Source organism: Euprymna scolopes, chromosome 6 (assembly GCF_053919585.1).
Source record: "Euprymna scolopes isolate OS-2025 chromosome 6, ASM5391958v1, whole genome shotgun sequence".
In the NCBI taxonomy this organism is placed as follows: domain Eukaryota; kingdom Metazoa; phylum Mollusca; class Cephalopoda; order Sepiida; family Sepiolidae; genus Euprymna; species Euprymna scolopes.
In genome coordinates this window covers 83017795-83033160 of record NC_136487.1, presented here as the reverse complement: position 1 = coordinate 83033160, position 15366 = coordinate 83017795, and the positions used below count along the sequence as shown (strand labels likewise).

Genomic DNA, 15366 nt, shown 5'->3' with positions numbered 1-15366 from the left:
ATGATTCATGATTTTTGGATAGCAACATGAACTAAAGACTATGTTCAAAGTTATTAAACACTTGGAGAGGAGAAGATCCGTAATTTCTTCCTTTGTGTTCAATTAACATTTGTTACATTTAAGTTAAAATTTTTCTTTCCACTAAATGATTTACTTTTTCTTTGCATCTATGTGGCCTTTTCTTACATGTTACATGGCTTATACAATGCTGTTTTTTTTTTCTTTTTTTTTTCATCTGTTATTTTTCTATGTTATATTTATAAACTACTGGGTCAATGTAGCTGAAATTTTGTATGGACCTGTGTTATGAGGTACAGCAGACTAAGTAGTATAGTATCCATTCCATGCAGGGTAGGGATTAGTATTAATGTAAAAATGAGTGCAAATTTAACCGCATATTCACCCATGAATTTGGCATAAAACAGTCTCATTCCTGTTGCACGTATAGAAACAAATTCCATTGAAGAAACTTTATAAAAATTAAATCATAGTTATTATTTTCACATTTACCTTTTTTATTATAAACATTAGTCGTGAGTCGAACACCATTAATAAACAAGCAACGTAAATACTTTACACCTATTTTTACTTATTCATTCTGCCATCGACTTAATCAATTCTAATTATAAACATTAAATTGAGATTTTGAAACTAGGACATGAGCGAAAAAAAACAGTCCTTTTTTTTTTTTTCTTGTTAAATGAATAATGATTAAATTCAAGTTTAAAATCCTTTCTTCCATCAAATGATCATTTTATTTTTTTTGTTTCTTTTTCTTATGCGCTCTGGATTATTTGAGATGCTAAAGATTTATACAAACCACATTCTATTAATAGGATTTCTTATTGAGATGAGTAATTTGTATTATTCGTTTATTTATTGGGACTATTATCCTCATCTTTCAGTCGTTTTTTCACAAAACGTGGTGAGACGACAACAACTATGGAAGGCAGTAATTGCTGAGGATGCAGTTAGATTTGGAGTTCCTATCCTGTTGTGGTAACCACCTGACGAAGGCCAGAGGAATAGTTGGCCAAAACATTCTGAAACAACAACTAAAAGATGAGGATGATAGTCTGCAATAAATGAATAAGACACATTCTCAAATAAACTTTGCACGTGTATGTTTTCAGAAAGGAAAAAAGGTAATACAAGATTTAATGTTGGGAATTGAAGTTTTTTGGGTTAATTGGTTTTCCTGGGGAATATTGTCAAAAGTCCTGCTAGTATGTATATATAAGCACTATTATGGTAAATATTTTTAATTATTATACTTATTTTAATTATTATCCTGAGATGCATAGATACCCAAGTAAGTATTACATTAAAGTTCTCTTTTACCTTTCAAGCATAATGTAAAGAAATGAACATTAATTTTCCTCTTTCCAACTGACCAGCTAACTATGTTGTATATTTTGTGATCTCTTGGTCTTGTTAGATTCCAAAATAAGAATTCATACTAGAGGCAACATCACTTAGAGAAGGTAAACTATTTCTCATATAAGCGAATGTATGAGAGCCATACTGAGGGGATCTTATTTGGGCTTTGAATACTGTTGTTTTAAATATTTGACAGTGGATAGAGATGTTGAATCTACAGTTCCAGGTGAGCATTGTCTGAAGATAGAGAATGGTGATAGATGAGGACTCAAATGTGAAGAAAGTGTATCTGAACGGTAAAACTGTTAAGGTTATCAAGAAGTTTTATATTGGTGATACTATTGGAGTACAGAGTGAAACAGGTGCTGGTGTGATTGCAAGAATTAGAAGTGAATGGACTAAGTTGAGAGAACTTTTGCCATTACTAACCAGAACGTTACTACTGTTAACCAAGGGAAGAGTCTATTAGGCATGTTTACTCATTGTGATGATGTATGCAAATAAAACCGATTGAGGGTTAAAAACTGCCGTTCTATGAAAAGGAATATCAGAATGATACAATGATCACACTTGGAGAATGGATGAGTTTTTAAGTTAGGTGTAGAACAGTTGAAGTAGCAAGTTCAGTTTGCAGAGGACGGTCATGGAAAACATGGACAGAAGCGATGAAAATGAACCTGAGGGGTGAATAAAGATCTAACCTAGGTTAACCTTTGGAAGTCAACTTAAAATCATCTAACACATGGCATGTAAAATGGATGTTAAACCGAATCTTATGTATGTGCGTAAATTCAAATATATGGATATCACGAACTTAAAACTTTTTTTTTTTTTTTTTCAAAAGTGATGAATACAAAGTAGAGCTTTTATAAATAAAATTATATAAACACTAGAAACAGTTGATGCAGATCAACCAGTGTTTCGATATTAACACATCTCTACTGAACTCGAGACGTTAATATTGAAACACTCGTTGATCCACATACTGTTTCTTATATATATATATATATATTAGCAGGCTGCCCGGCATTGCTCGGTTATAAAATACGCTTAAATGTGATATTTTGATTAATGCAGATTTCGTATTTGTTATATTGGACCCAATATATAGTAATGATTTAAAAAGTTAAAAGAAAAAAAGATGACTCCTATGCCACTACCAAGAATCGAAACCAAAACATTTAGCTTATGATTTACTATTTCCTTTGACATTAATGCTGAGCTATGAAGACATGTTTGTTGCAAGGCTAAAAATTAAAACATGACCCAGTAGCCATTACATGAAGAGTGTATATTCGAAATGCTGTTATTCGATCTTCACTTAGCAAATTCCATTTTCTTAATTTTCACACTTTTGCACTGATTTCCCCTGGCTAAAACCCAAATATAAAGTATCACATGGGTTTGAATACCCCATGTATTAAGTTTCATATCTGTAGACCAAAAACTGACAGGAGTTTAGTAGGCAAAATTTTTTAAACTTGTCTATATCTGCATACATAAGTATATATAGAAAAGGGGTGTGTGTTTACTATAACATTTTTATGCAAATATTACGCAGGTATAAATCATGTAGAATATCTGCATGAATATAATTGCATGTAATAGTTAACTAAGAAAACCAAAAAAACTAATAAGGAATTAAAATGAATGTTTAAAAGAATATGCAAATTAGCTAGATCTTTTGCAGATGAATACAATTCCACGACCCACATATAACAAAGTTGTTTCTTTTGAAATAAATAAAGTTTTTTTTAATATGAATATCAAGACAAAATAAAAAAAACCCAAATTTATAGGAGTATGTAATGTGTGTATGCATGTGTGTGTAATATATATATATATATATATATATATATATATATATATATATATATATAATTAGACATGCATGTACACTAAAGTGCTTGTGCCATAAAAAAATGACATACTTTCTAACTAGTCTACAACTTTCATAATTAGCTTATTTTTTAAGCAATATTAATACTTCAACTTGGCTACTGTTCATGTTTGGTATTATCACCTTACCAAATAGATAGATATAGTAGCATAGACATTTTTCCACTACAATTTACAAATTTTAAATAGAATTTACTCCACTTATACTAAACTTTTTTTTTTTTTAATATTTTGAAATTAAATTCCCATTCCCATGTTACATTCAATGTTTATAATTAAATACTTATGGAAAAAAAAAAGTTTTCTTATTCACATTAAAAACAGTACTAACACTTCAGTCAGCTGCTGCTTGTGTTCACTTTAACATACACAATGAAAAAAGGATTGATTTGAGATGTTACAGGAATTTAGAAAAAAGAATGTAATTAAAGAACGGAAGCATTCAGAATTTATTTTTTAAAGTATCATTTTTCAATTACATAAACAGAAATACAGTTTTACTTGAAAAATAATGTTTGAAATATTGACTTTTTTGTTCTTGTCCAGAATTCACCCTATATTAAAAACCAAAGTAAAGAAAAATCTGTATAATGCACAAACTCATGACACAACGAAAATATATTTCGAAAATCACATAAATTGATCAAGTAGTTTTATTTTTAAAATGAGAAAAGCAAATTTGAGTAACTGAGGAGTGGCTGTTTCGCCTGCCGTTTTGAAAATGATCCCAAGAAATAAAGGGTGATAACGACAATAATTGAAATTTGCTAGATTTCCATAAATTGCTTAAAAATTATTTTCTTTGTAAAAAATAAAACTATTTGATAAATTTATAATTTCTGGAAAATATCCATCACTTAGCCATAGACAGTTTATCTAGAATAACGAAAAGTCTTGGCAAAAAAGAAAAAAGAAAAAGAGCTCTCTCCTGACTGTCCATATAACTGGACTGTTACTGTTATCAGTTCAGAGTTTACAGGACAAATAAGTTGCATTCACATCCTATCTAAAAGAAGATAAACTGACTAAAAATGTTAATGTCTGACATGGACCAATTGTCTTATTCATTGTGCAGTTAGACCCTCCATACTTCACTCAAAAAGTGGATTGTGTGTTATGCAAGCTCAATTTCACTGCAAAAAAATTTATCCTGCACAGGTACCTTTTCAAAGTTTTTTTTATACACAAGAACATAAAATCTGGAAAATCTCTGGAGGCTGGTCACACTCAAACCGAATAGACAACCACATACACCATAATCACAGTGACAGCGGTTCTCGTTAGATCATTGAAATTAAGGAACCTTCAGCTTGTGAATTCTAAGCACTATGTAGGAAGGTAATGATACCTTCCTGCAGAATAGTGCAAGAACTAACGTCGTCCTCTCTCTTGACTGAAATATCTACTGGGAACATCTTGTGAATTTAATATTCTCTAGAAACTTCCTCTTTTGGACTAAGCAGGCTAAACCCACCAGGTTAAATGTCATATCATATACAGATATAGAGAATTCAAAGGGCCGAGGAAATTTAGAAAATTGAACTTTGCAAAGGACTGGAGTTGAAGACCCAGTATTCACTTATGTTTTTGTTTCCACCCCAAACAAGGCATGTTGCCACTTTCACATAGTAGGCTACTATTTGCAAGCATGTTTAGCAAGATTGTATTGAGTTGAATAGCAAAATGTTTGTTTATATTACATTTAAACTTCTGCATGTCAGTACAGTCAAGGAAGCAGAAAACAAGAACAGAATTCTTAAGTCTGGCAGTCCGAGGGAAGAAATTATTAGAGTAGAAGGTTTTCCATCATCTAGGAACCTTAACAGTGAAAAGGTGGAATTTTTCTACTTGTTGGGTTGGCCAGACATATGTATGTCCGGGGGGGGGGGCACAAATGCTATGAGTTTATTAGAACACTTTCCGTTGGAGTATTTGTAAAACAGGCACAGGGATGCAACTGTACTCCCAATGTCCCTCTTTGTCTCAAATTTATGGATTTGAAGTAGCTTTGTATATGTATTATTAATATCAGTAGTGATATACTCCTTCTGAATGACTATTTTTACTTTCATATGTGAGTATATACTAAACTTCCTCCAAGAGGAGGTAATGCCTCGGAGGATGATCTCGCCATTACAGAACAGGTAGTACACTAAAAGTGCATTAGTTTGAAATAGTATAGTAAACTAGATCGAGTATTAAAAGTATAGATTCGGCTTCAGGCAGACTAAATTTCCACTAGTAATAAATATCTTACATATGTTATTTTAAACATTAGTTTGGTTGATAGTTTTTATGATTGCAATAATTTTCATATAAGTGGTTATGTTTAAAAGGTTTCAATTTTATGAAGTTTTTTTTATTTGTTTTCTTTTTTCATTTCATTGTTTCACATATAACCCCTACTTCTTCAATTTGCATCATTTTACCATAATTGGGGATAGCAAATTTTTAATTTTCTTTTCACCACCAAAGCATATTGTACAAAAGTGTGTATGGGTGATGGTGCTTTCCATGAAGTCCTGGTTGAAAACTACTACATGTATACTACAATGTTTGGGTATGAAGCAAGAAACCTGTATCTACTGACAAATTTTAAAATTATATGGTGTCACTACATGTATGTTGTTTAGAAGTTGCTATTGAGAAATTTAATCCTTATTTTTTTATATTTTAATATATATTTTGATTATATTTTTTCTGATTTTGGTCCGATTTTTTATTTTTTTGTAGATCTGATTCGTTCTAAACTGAACTCTTCTAAAAAGAGGATAGACTATTTAAATATTGCAAATGGTCTGATGGACACGATACAGACTACGGAAGTGACTAGGCAGAGTTCATATTCCATCGGATCTATTTCGTTCAGTTATGCAGTAATACAATCAGGAAAGGTATGAATCCACACCCTCCCCAGCTATGGGTTAAATAGCAATTTACTTTTTTAATGAATTATTTAATGTTGTGTGTTTTTTATGTATGAATTAGGAATGGGGACCATTCTTCAAGTACAATGAAGTATTAAGTATGATTGATAATTCATTTTAACAGAATCAATTTGTCACATGAAAGTCATTTATTTTCAGAAAAAAAGTTGTGCATTCTTGTAGCATAGCATTCAGATATTTCTTTTAAACCCCCGTGGATTGTTTGTCAACAGAAACTTGTGGTTGGACGATTAATTGTTAATCGTAAGAATCGTGTATTTTGGGAGGAATCAAAATCGCATCGTTAAAAAATACCTTAGATTTACGATTTTTTCATTACCATTCTCTTATATTTTTAAGTTGAACTGTTTGTCTGAAGTGAGATTAATGCTGTCAAAAATTTATGATAAAAACATCATGGAACTTTTCATAACATATTTAATAATATACAAGAATTTTATTAACTACTTTAAAGGTAAGCTTAATTTATCTTAATGAGTTTTCTTATTCCGTCACATACATAGGCGCTGTCTGTTTCGAAACTTTGAGGCCCATAATTATTTATCTGTTTGCACTGTTACGAAACTTTAGGGATCGCAAGGTAACATTGTTTTCATTTGTGAGCAAAGTTTATTTATGTATAAAACAGCCTAACTACGTCAAATCCATGAAAAAGTTGAGTACTTAACCCTTAGAGAAAAAAGATTTTACAGTGCTCTCATTGCGAGTAAATCATGTTAAAAATAGTTGGTTTTTCCAACTGGTGACTAAAAAAAGGGCGACCTGGGTGGAGGAGGCTTATCTTTTGGCAAGCTTTTTTTTTTTTTTTTTTTTTTACCGACACTCTTCGATTAGTAAATGAATGAAAATTCTCATTAGTAAATGAAAAATGTCTTGTCAACCTTTATATTTTTTTCAAAAATAAAACAAAGTCAAATTATTTAAACAATGCGCAGAATAAAAAAAAAATTGGGCCAAAGTCAATGTTTCTATAATTTTGACTCCTTAGCAGCTATTTTACTGGCTAAGTAGCAAATCAAAAGTGTAGTATAGGTCCAAATTTCAACTCTGTAGACCAAATATTCAAAGGAGAGTTTGATAGACTTTTCGCACGCACACCAATAAGGTCACACACACACACACACACACACATATATATATATATATTTCCATTAGAACATTTTCATCTTAAATTTTTTTTTATTTATTTTTATTTTTTAAAAATCATTTTTCACTCCAAACAAGGCACAGTGCCACTTTGAAGTAGGGGGCTACTATCAGGGACATAAATAGCACGGGCATTATGAAGGCAAGATGTTTGTTCACATTACACTTGAACTTCTGCATGCCAGTACAGTTGGGAAAGCAGAATTTCGGAAGGGAGTTCCAAAGACTAGCAGTTCTGGGGAAGAAACTATTGGTGTAAAAGGCTTTTTTACACCTAGGGATCTCTACTGTGAAAGGGTGGGACTTAGCTGCTTGTCGGGTTTGTCAGGGGATAGTCATGTCGAAGGTATACGTGCTTGTAATTTGTAAGAACATTCACCATTAAAGTACTTGTAGAACAAGCAGAGGGATGCAACATTTTGTCGGTGGGACAGAGGCTAAAGCTTAGATGACAGTTCAGGACCTAGCAGATTGGCGACTCTCTTTTTAACCCTGTCCAGGAGTGAGAGACAAGCAGCAGATGCACCAGCCCAAATGTGACAACAGTATTCCATACATGGGCGAATAGTGGCCTTATAGAGGTACAGGATACTTTCAGGCATAAGTAGTTTTCTAGCATGGTAGAGAGAGCCCACCTTTTTTGCAGTAGCCTTGGCAATGCTCTCAATGTATCTATTTCAGTTCATGTTTCCTGTAAACGTTCTTTTTTTTCTTATAACAACACAAGAAGTTGAAGAGCTACAAAGACTAGAGTGGTACCATTAAAACAACTTTTTATCCCCCAGAATTTATTTTTCTACAGAGTCACTGCCATTCTCAATATACTTTTTCCAAGAATTCAATGATGAATCTCTGCTTCTGGCACATGTCCATGACAGGGGTTGTTTTCTTAGTCTCACCTTGTCAATATCTGCAACAGAGCGATGAAACTTTCAAGTCATGAATATGTAAGTCCAGTCATAACAATGCAATTTGCAATCTCCTTTGATCCATTCAAGCGAAATAACAAAAAATAGGAGGCATTACTTTTGGAATGCCCATGTGTGTGTGTGTGTGTGTGTGTGTGTGTGTGTTAATGACAGTGGGCAGCAAGACAGCTTTATATACCATGATTTTGGTCTTTGCCAGAAGGTCACGGTTCTCAAATACTCTCTTCCTTAGCCTTGAGAAAGCCCCACTGGCACAGCTGAGACGGTGTTGTATTTCATCATCTATGTTGGCTTTTGATGATAGGATGCTGCCTAGGTATGGGAAGTGGTCCACATTTTCCAGTCTTGCGTTGTCAATGGAGATGTTTGGGGGTGAGACTGGAGTACTGTTTGGTGGTGATTGATGGAGGATTTAGGTTTTTTTTATATTAATTGTTAGTCCTAGCTGTTTGTACGCCCGCGTGAAGGCAACCAGTGTACACTGTAGGTCCTCTTCTGAGAGGGCTACAAGGGCGTTATCGTCTGCATACTGTAGCTCCATAATGGATATGGTGTTCGTTCGACCTTTGGCCCTAAATCTGTTGATGTTAAAAAGTCGGCCGTCGGTTCTGTACATAATCCGAACTCCATGGGGAAGATGTTTGTCCGTAAGATGGAGGATAGCAGTAATGAAGATGGAGAACAGGGTTGGGGCAATGACACATCCCTGTTTCACTCCCGTGTCAACCCTGAAGGGCTGTTTCATCTCCACTACTACTGAGGACTGTAGCTGACATATTGTCATGCAGCAGTCTCAGTACCCGAATGTACCTCTCTGGGCATCCAAACCTTGCAAGAACCAGCCAAAGGGCTTGACGGTTCACAGAGTCAAAGGCTTTAGTAAGGTCTATAAAAGCCATGTATAATGGTAAATTTTGCTCCCTGCACTTTTCTTGGAGTTGACGAGCAGTGAAGATCATGTCCATCGTGCCTCTATTTGGTCGAAAGCCACTTTGGGACTCGGGAAGGATGGTTTCTGCAAGGGGTGTAAGCCTGTTGGCCAAAACCCGAGCTAGGGCTTTCCCTGTGGTAGAGAGGAGAGAAATGCCTCGGTAGTTCCCACAGTTTGCCTTGTCTCCCTTCTTAAAGATGGAGACAACTAGGGCATCTCTAAGTTGTGCAGGGATTTTCTCTTGTTCCCATATTTTGAGCAGCAGGGCATGGATGTGTCTGAGAAGATCAGGCCCGCCTTTCTTCAGGATTTCTGCTGGGATGCCGTCAGAACCAGCCGCCTTATTGTTTTTCATCTTCCTAATTGCATCCCGCACCTCTTCCAGACTGGGTGGTTCTCCCATGCTCTCAATTATGGGCTGTTGGGGGAGTTTTTCAAGGGCCTCCATCTCTGGAGTGGTGTCCCTGTTCAGAAGATCCTTGTAATGCTCTTTCCATCTATTTGTTATTTCTCCCTTTCCTTTCAGCAGCGTGAGCCCATCCTTAGACCGAAGGGGGGTCAGAGAACGGTAGCTGGGGCCGTATACCACTTTTGTGGCTTCAAAGAATCTTCTGGTGTCCCCAGAGTCAGCAAACTGCTGGATCTCCTGAGCCTTCTTCATCCACCAGATGTTCTTCAGCTTCCTGACTGTCGATTGGACAGCCGCTTTAGCCTTGGCATGGGCAGCTCTTTTAACCTTGCAATTGATGTTATTCTGCCAGGTGATAAAAGTTTGCCTCTTGGTGTCTATAAGCTGTTGGATTTCGGTATCGTTTTCATCGTACCAATCCTGATGTTTCCGCTTTTTCTGCCCTAGGATGCTTATACTGGAGTCCATGATGGCAGAAGACAGCTTGTCCCAGTGCTCTTCAGCGTCATGCGGATACTGCTTGGGCAGGTCCGCACTAAGAGCCGCCTGGAGGTGTTGTTGGTAGGTGATATCGCCCAGCTGCTCGATGTTGAGCTTTGGTCGGCTCTGTCTTTTTTGCATCCTTTGCTTTCGCATTAAATGGATAGACATGATGGAGCGAATAAGACGGTGGTCGGTCCAACAATTGTCTGTACTGGTCATTGCCCTGGTGTTCAGCACATCACAGCGGTCTTTGGCACGGACAATGACATGGTCAATGAGGTGCCTGATTTTACTTCGAGGGTGCATCCATGATGTTTTGAATGCGTTTTTTTGTCGGAAAAGTGTGTTCGTGATGATCAGGTTATGTTCTGAGCACTTTGTCAGTAGGAGTGTACCATTTGAGTTAATGTTCCCAACTCCTTCTCTTCCAAGCGTTCCTCTCCAGTGCTGATGGTCTCGTCCCACTCTAGCATTGAAATCCCCAAGTAGGATAATCTTGTCCCCCTTGGGGGCCCCGGATAAAATGGTGTCAAGGTCAGCATAAAAGGTCTCCTTTATTTCATCATGTGCATCAAGTGTTGGAGCATACGCACTAATCACAATGGCCATTTGGTTGCCCGCAAGCATCAGGCGCATGGTCATTAGCCGTTCGTTGATGCCAACAGGGGGCTCATTGAGGTGGCGGATGAGGCTGTTCTTTATAGCAAAGCCCACGCCATGGATACGCGGCTCTTCTGCAGGCCTTCCTTTCCAAAAGAAGGTGTACCCGCCTTTCTCCTCCCTCAGCTGCCCGTCGTCAGCCAGTCGGGTTTCAGAGAGCGCAGCTATGTCAATCTGGAACCTCCTTAGCTCTCTTGAGATAATGGCAGTTCTTCTTTCGGGTCGATCACTTGTTTTGTTGTCCATGAGGGTCCTCACATTCCAGGTTCCAAAATATAGGCATAAATTTTCTTTCTTTTTCCGACCGCGTGGTGGTGATCCCTCTGGATGCGGTAGTCCAGACGGGTTTTTTTGAGGCAGGCTATTTTTAGGGGTACCTTTTCTAACCCCCCTCCCCTACTGGGGTGAGCAGAGTGGATCCTAAACAGGGCTGCTCAGTCATGGATGCAGCTGCCGAAAAACTCTTTCTGCCTCGGTCCGTGAGGTTAGCGACTGAATCTGGCACCCACCGCCTATGTGCCAGGTTGCAGCTAGGAGCTGCCAGACTACACTGTCCTGCTCCCGTCACCACTTCCTGGTCGCCACAGGACTTTTTCTATCCGGGAATTAAGGGAGAGCTCTCTCTGCCTCAGTCCGGGAGCTTAATGACTAAGACTGTCACAAAACTTTTCCATCCATGATGTAGAGTAGGATGTGTTCCCTTTCGGGAGAACGCCTGCGCGTGATGTCTTTTAACGTGGGGAGACTGATGCACCTGCAGCCACCACACGGCCCCTTGGCAGAGGAGGGCCTGATACCAATGGCATGGAGAACCACGACGACTGGAGACTCTCTTCTGTTGCAGCCTTCATCCGCCTTCAGTGCCGTTGTGTCATTATTGTCATCATCCGCCGCATCAGCCGTTGAGGTCTTTTGGATCACTCTTTGTCTGGAACCTCCCCTTCAACCTTACCGCCATGGGTGGCCCTACCAGGAGCCTAGGCTCTGGACGGCATCGCTCTCAGGTTCATCGGAACACACAAGGTTCTCCACCACGACAAGGTGGCGATCCAGGGAGGAGCGCTGTCCACAAAGGTGCTGCGCTTTATAGTAGTGACCTAAATAAAGCTGCTGAGGATAGGCGCAAGCACAGAAAGGACAGATTATTAACCAGACACACCCAACCCTACCCCACCACCACTACCTTTATCTGCCCAAATTGCACAAGACAAATTGGGTCTAGGATTGGGCTCTATGCTCACCTGAGGACCCACAGAAGCCACAACGGAGGACAGTCTTACTCGGACACGAGTGACCGCCGATGATGATGATGGTGTTAATGACAAGTTTGCTCTGTCAGCAAGGCTACAAATTCACCGCTTACAGCCCTATGCAGACGGGGTTAGTTTTTCTGAAATGGGTCCACCTGCTGACTGGCCAATTTTTTTACTTCAGTTTTGACTTCAGCTAAATGGGAAGTCAGAGAGGACTTTTTTGCATAGGAGTCACCACTTATCAAGGCCTAGAGACCACTTGAGGATAAGGGTTAAAGAGTGTCCAGTAGTCAATGGGACAATATCATAGTAATCGTTTGTAGTGTAAGTTTAATAAATTGGATTACTTAAGGGGAATGGCTCATCAAGAACTTGTTTACATTGGACTTGAAGACAATCATATTGTAATCAGCTGAAAAGCAGGCAAATGGAAGACAGTTCCACAGATGTGTAGTTCTAAGAAAGAAGCTTTGTTCATGGAGTCTACGTTCAGGCACAGATAAAGTGTGGGTGAAATTGATAGTGTTTTCAGCAAGACAAGTGCTTCTCATGAAAGTTTGGCAAGAGGGGGACCATAAATTGGAGCTTGATCCAATCAATCTACCGTTCACATCATGCCCTAGTATCTATAAGTTCATTACCAACCATATAATTTTATTTAATTCTGCAAAAATCAAAACACTTTCTCTTCCCAAATAGATACTAGAAGGCACAAGCTGAGGGTCCGGGTCGTGTAGAACAAAAAAATTACTAACTCCAAAGAATAATTGTCTTTCTTGAAGTGGTGTTTTCTGAGAGTAATGATTCCTTCTCTCAGTAGAATTTCTTTCGAAAGGTAATGTTTCTATTTTCACTGTTAACAAATTCTGAGCAATGTATTCTAGGAGTATAAATAATTACCTTACTTGTGAAATTACATTTTTGACAACTTTATTGTAAACAACACAACTAGTGCGGTTTGTGGGATTCTTAGTTTTTTTGCTCAGGTTAGATGTAGGTATTTTCAAGGAGCAGTGTATTAAAAAAATATAAATAATTATTCTGCCTACAGAATTATATTTGACATCTTATGACATATATATATATATATACATTGATATGCTGTAAAACAAAACAAACAATTAATGGCAAGTAAACCGCTCAGGAATGCGTGTTCCATTTTCAGCCGGATGATTTTTCCTAGAAATAAAACATTTCTGTTTAGCTAACGTTAAATATTTGGCTCTACTTGCATATTGAGCACTGTTAAAGTAAATATTGAATATATATATATATATATATATATATATATATACATACATAAAATACTAATTAAATTATAGATTATGTAAAGCACGCAAACCTCTCAAAATCTGAGCTAAACCAAATTAAAACCACAAATTTTGGACAATTGTGTTTGACATCCTATCGAATATATCAATAATAAATGATAATGTTGTACTTAGTTTACCAATCACCGGAAATGTACTTGATTGCTCTTTAATGTCCAGCATTAATCTAAAATACCAGATGTTAGAAATCAGATACACTGCAGTAAATTGTTGAGGAAAGTACATTTTATTATAAAACCAGCCTGGGTGCCCTTCGTTGCCCGGGTATTTGAATTGGTAATAGGCTGGTAGGCTCAAACACGTCCCGTGAAGAAGGAAAAGAACGTTAAAAAAAAAAGTGACATCTTTGCTATTGCATCCATCGCCAAAGTGGAAGAGACAAAGGTTTAAATTAAGGCTAGTCAATCAAAAAGAGGGGATAACTTTCAAAAATATTGGTGAAAAAGCGACCCCCCCCCTCACTGTAGAAAGTGCCCAATTGAGGGTGAAAAAATTAATGTTTTTGGCCAATTTTTTGATATTTGTCGTCCAAAGGGTCGAGCTTTAAAACGATATCGATCTTGTGAAAATCCGTCACCTCTGTCGAAAGCTTTAGGCAGACATACATACATACATACATACATACATAGATACATTTAAACAGAAGTGAGATTTATATTGTAGAAGATGTATATGTTCACTTTCAGTAGAACAAAATTAAGAGTTTGCCGGTTCCTTTTCCATTTGTCATGATTATCAGTATGATAGCAAGGATTATTATTAGGTTAGCACTCCCCCTTTTTTTGTTCAGCTGACTTTGAGGTAAAAAATCGGTCAACGTTTTTTTCTTTTTCTAACTGACTTTCCACCCTGATTATTATGCAGTATTGTTAATCAGCTATTTTCATTTTATCTTTCACTGTAAGGTCATTGCTAGAGCCCCAAATTTTCTGTTTCAAATTTTCTATGAATTTTTAAAACTAATTTAACAGGATTTAAAATATTTAAGTACAATACATCGTAGATGTTAGCAAAAATATTTGATATTTCTTCCTTTTTTTTTTCTTTAATAAGTTACAGAAATTTTACAAAGGCAATGATATTTTCAAATGCAATATTGATGTAAGTTATGGCTTGGATGTGTGCTTCAATTACAGTTTGTGAATTAGAATCTCAAAAAGTCTCCAATCTAATAGGTCCTGTACTGTCAATTAAGCTTCAACCCCTGTCCATCACCGCAGTGTTGCATTCCTATGCCTGTTTCATAAATATTTTAATGGAATATGCTCTGATGAACTCATTGCACTTGTACCCCTTCTACATACATACCGACATCAATCACTCATTTTTGGCCCTGTCGGTGGGGCATTAGAATACGCCGACTGCCCTCCTGCAGAGGGTAAAAGTCCCTTAATGGGGGTCCTTGATATGACCTTAAACTATATCCAATGGTGAGGCCCCAGCTTGCGGGCTCTGGGGAGTGTGGAGCCACTCTTTAATTGCCATTGCTCCCAGGTCCACTCTGACTCGGAGTGGTAGTACCTGTTAGGGTCCCAACTATGGGTTGAATAGAAACTGACTTGTAAAAAACAAATATATTCTATTAAAAAAATTTTCTTCAAAATCACCGGATTCGGCATTAAATAACCTGAAAAAGGTTGATATGCCGTAAAACAACCAACCAACCATCACTCATTTTAGAACTACTTGACGTTTTTAGGCCAAATTTCACGAATTTAGCTTTTAAAAATGGCTAAATTTGTGAAATATGACTTTTTTTTTTTAATTTAACTTTCTCCAATTACTTTATCTACATATTAATGATTATCTTCAAGTTTCATCATCCAACAATTACAAAGGTTTTGCCTGGGAGAATTTTTTTTTTTTTCCTTTTTAAATATGCATTCTGCAAATTGTGTCACCCGATATTTACAATCTAAGGCCAATGAATATGCACTAGAGTACCAACAAGACTTAAGTTTATTTTAGGGGTATTCAGGTTTGTATTCCATATTGTT

At 36.8% G+C, this 15366-nt stretch overlaps 1 long non-coding RNA gene across 1 annotated transcript in view; it reads left to right on the top strand.

Annotated features, from left to right (window-relative positions):
• Window positions 1-15366, top strand: part of LOC145277724 (uncharacterized) — a 67347-nt gene that overhangs the window by 33319 nt on the left and 18662 nt on the right. Inside the window, exon 2 of the long non-coding RNA XR_013868199.1 lies at window positions 6013-6173. This is a non-coding gene — a long non-coding RNA (uncharacterized LOC145277724). The remainder of the gene's footprint in view (window positions 1-6012; window positions 6174-15366) is intronic.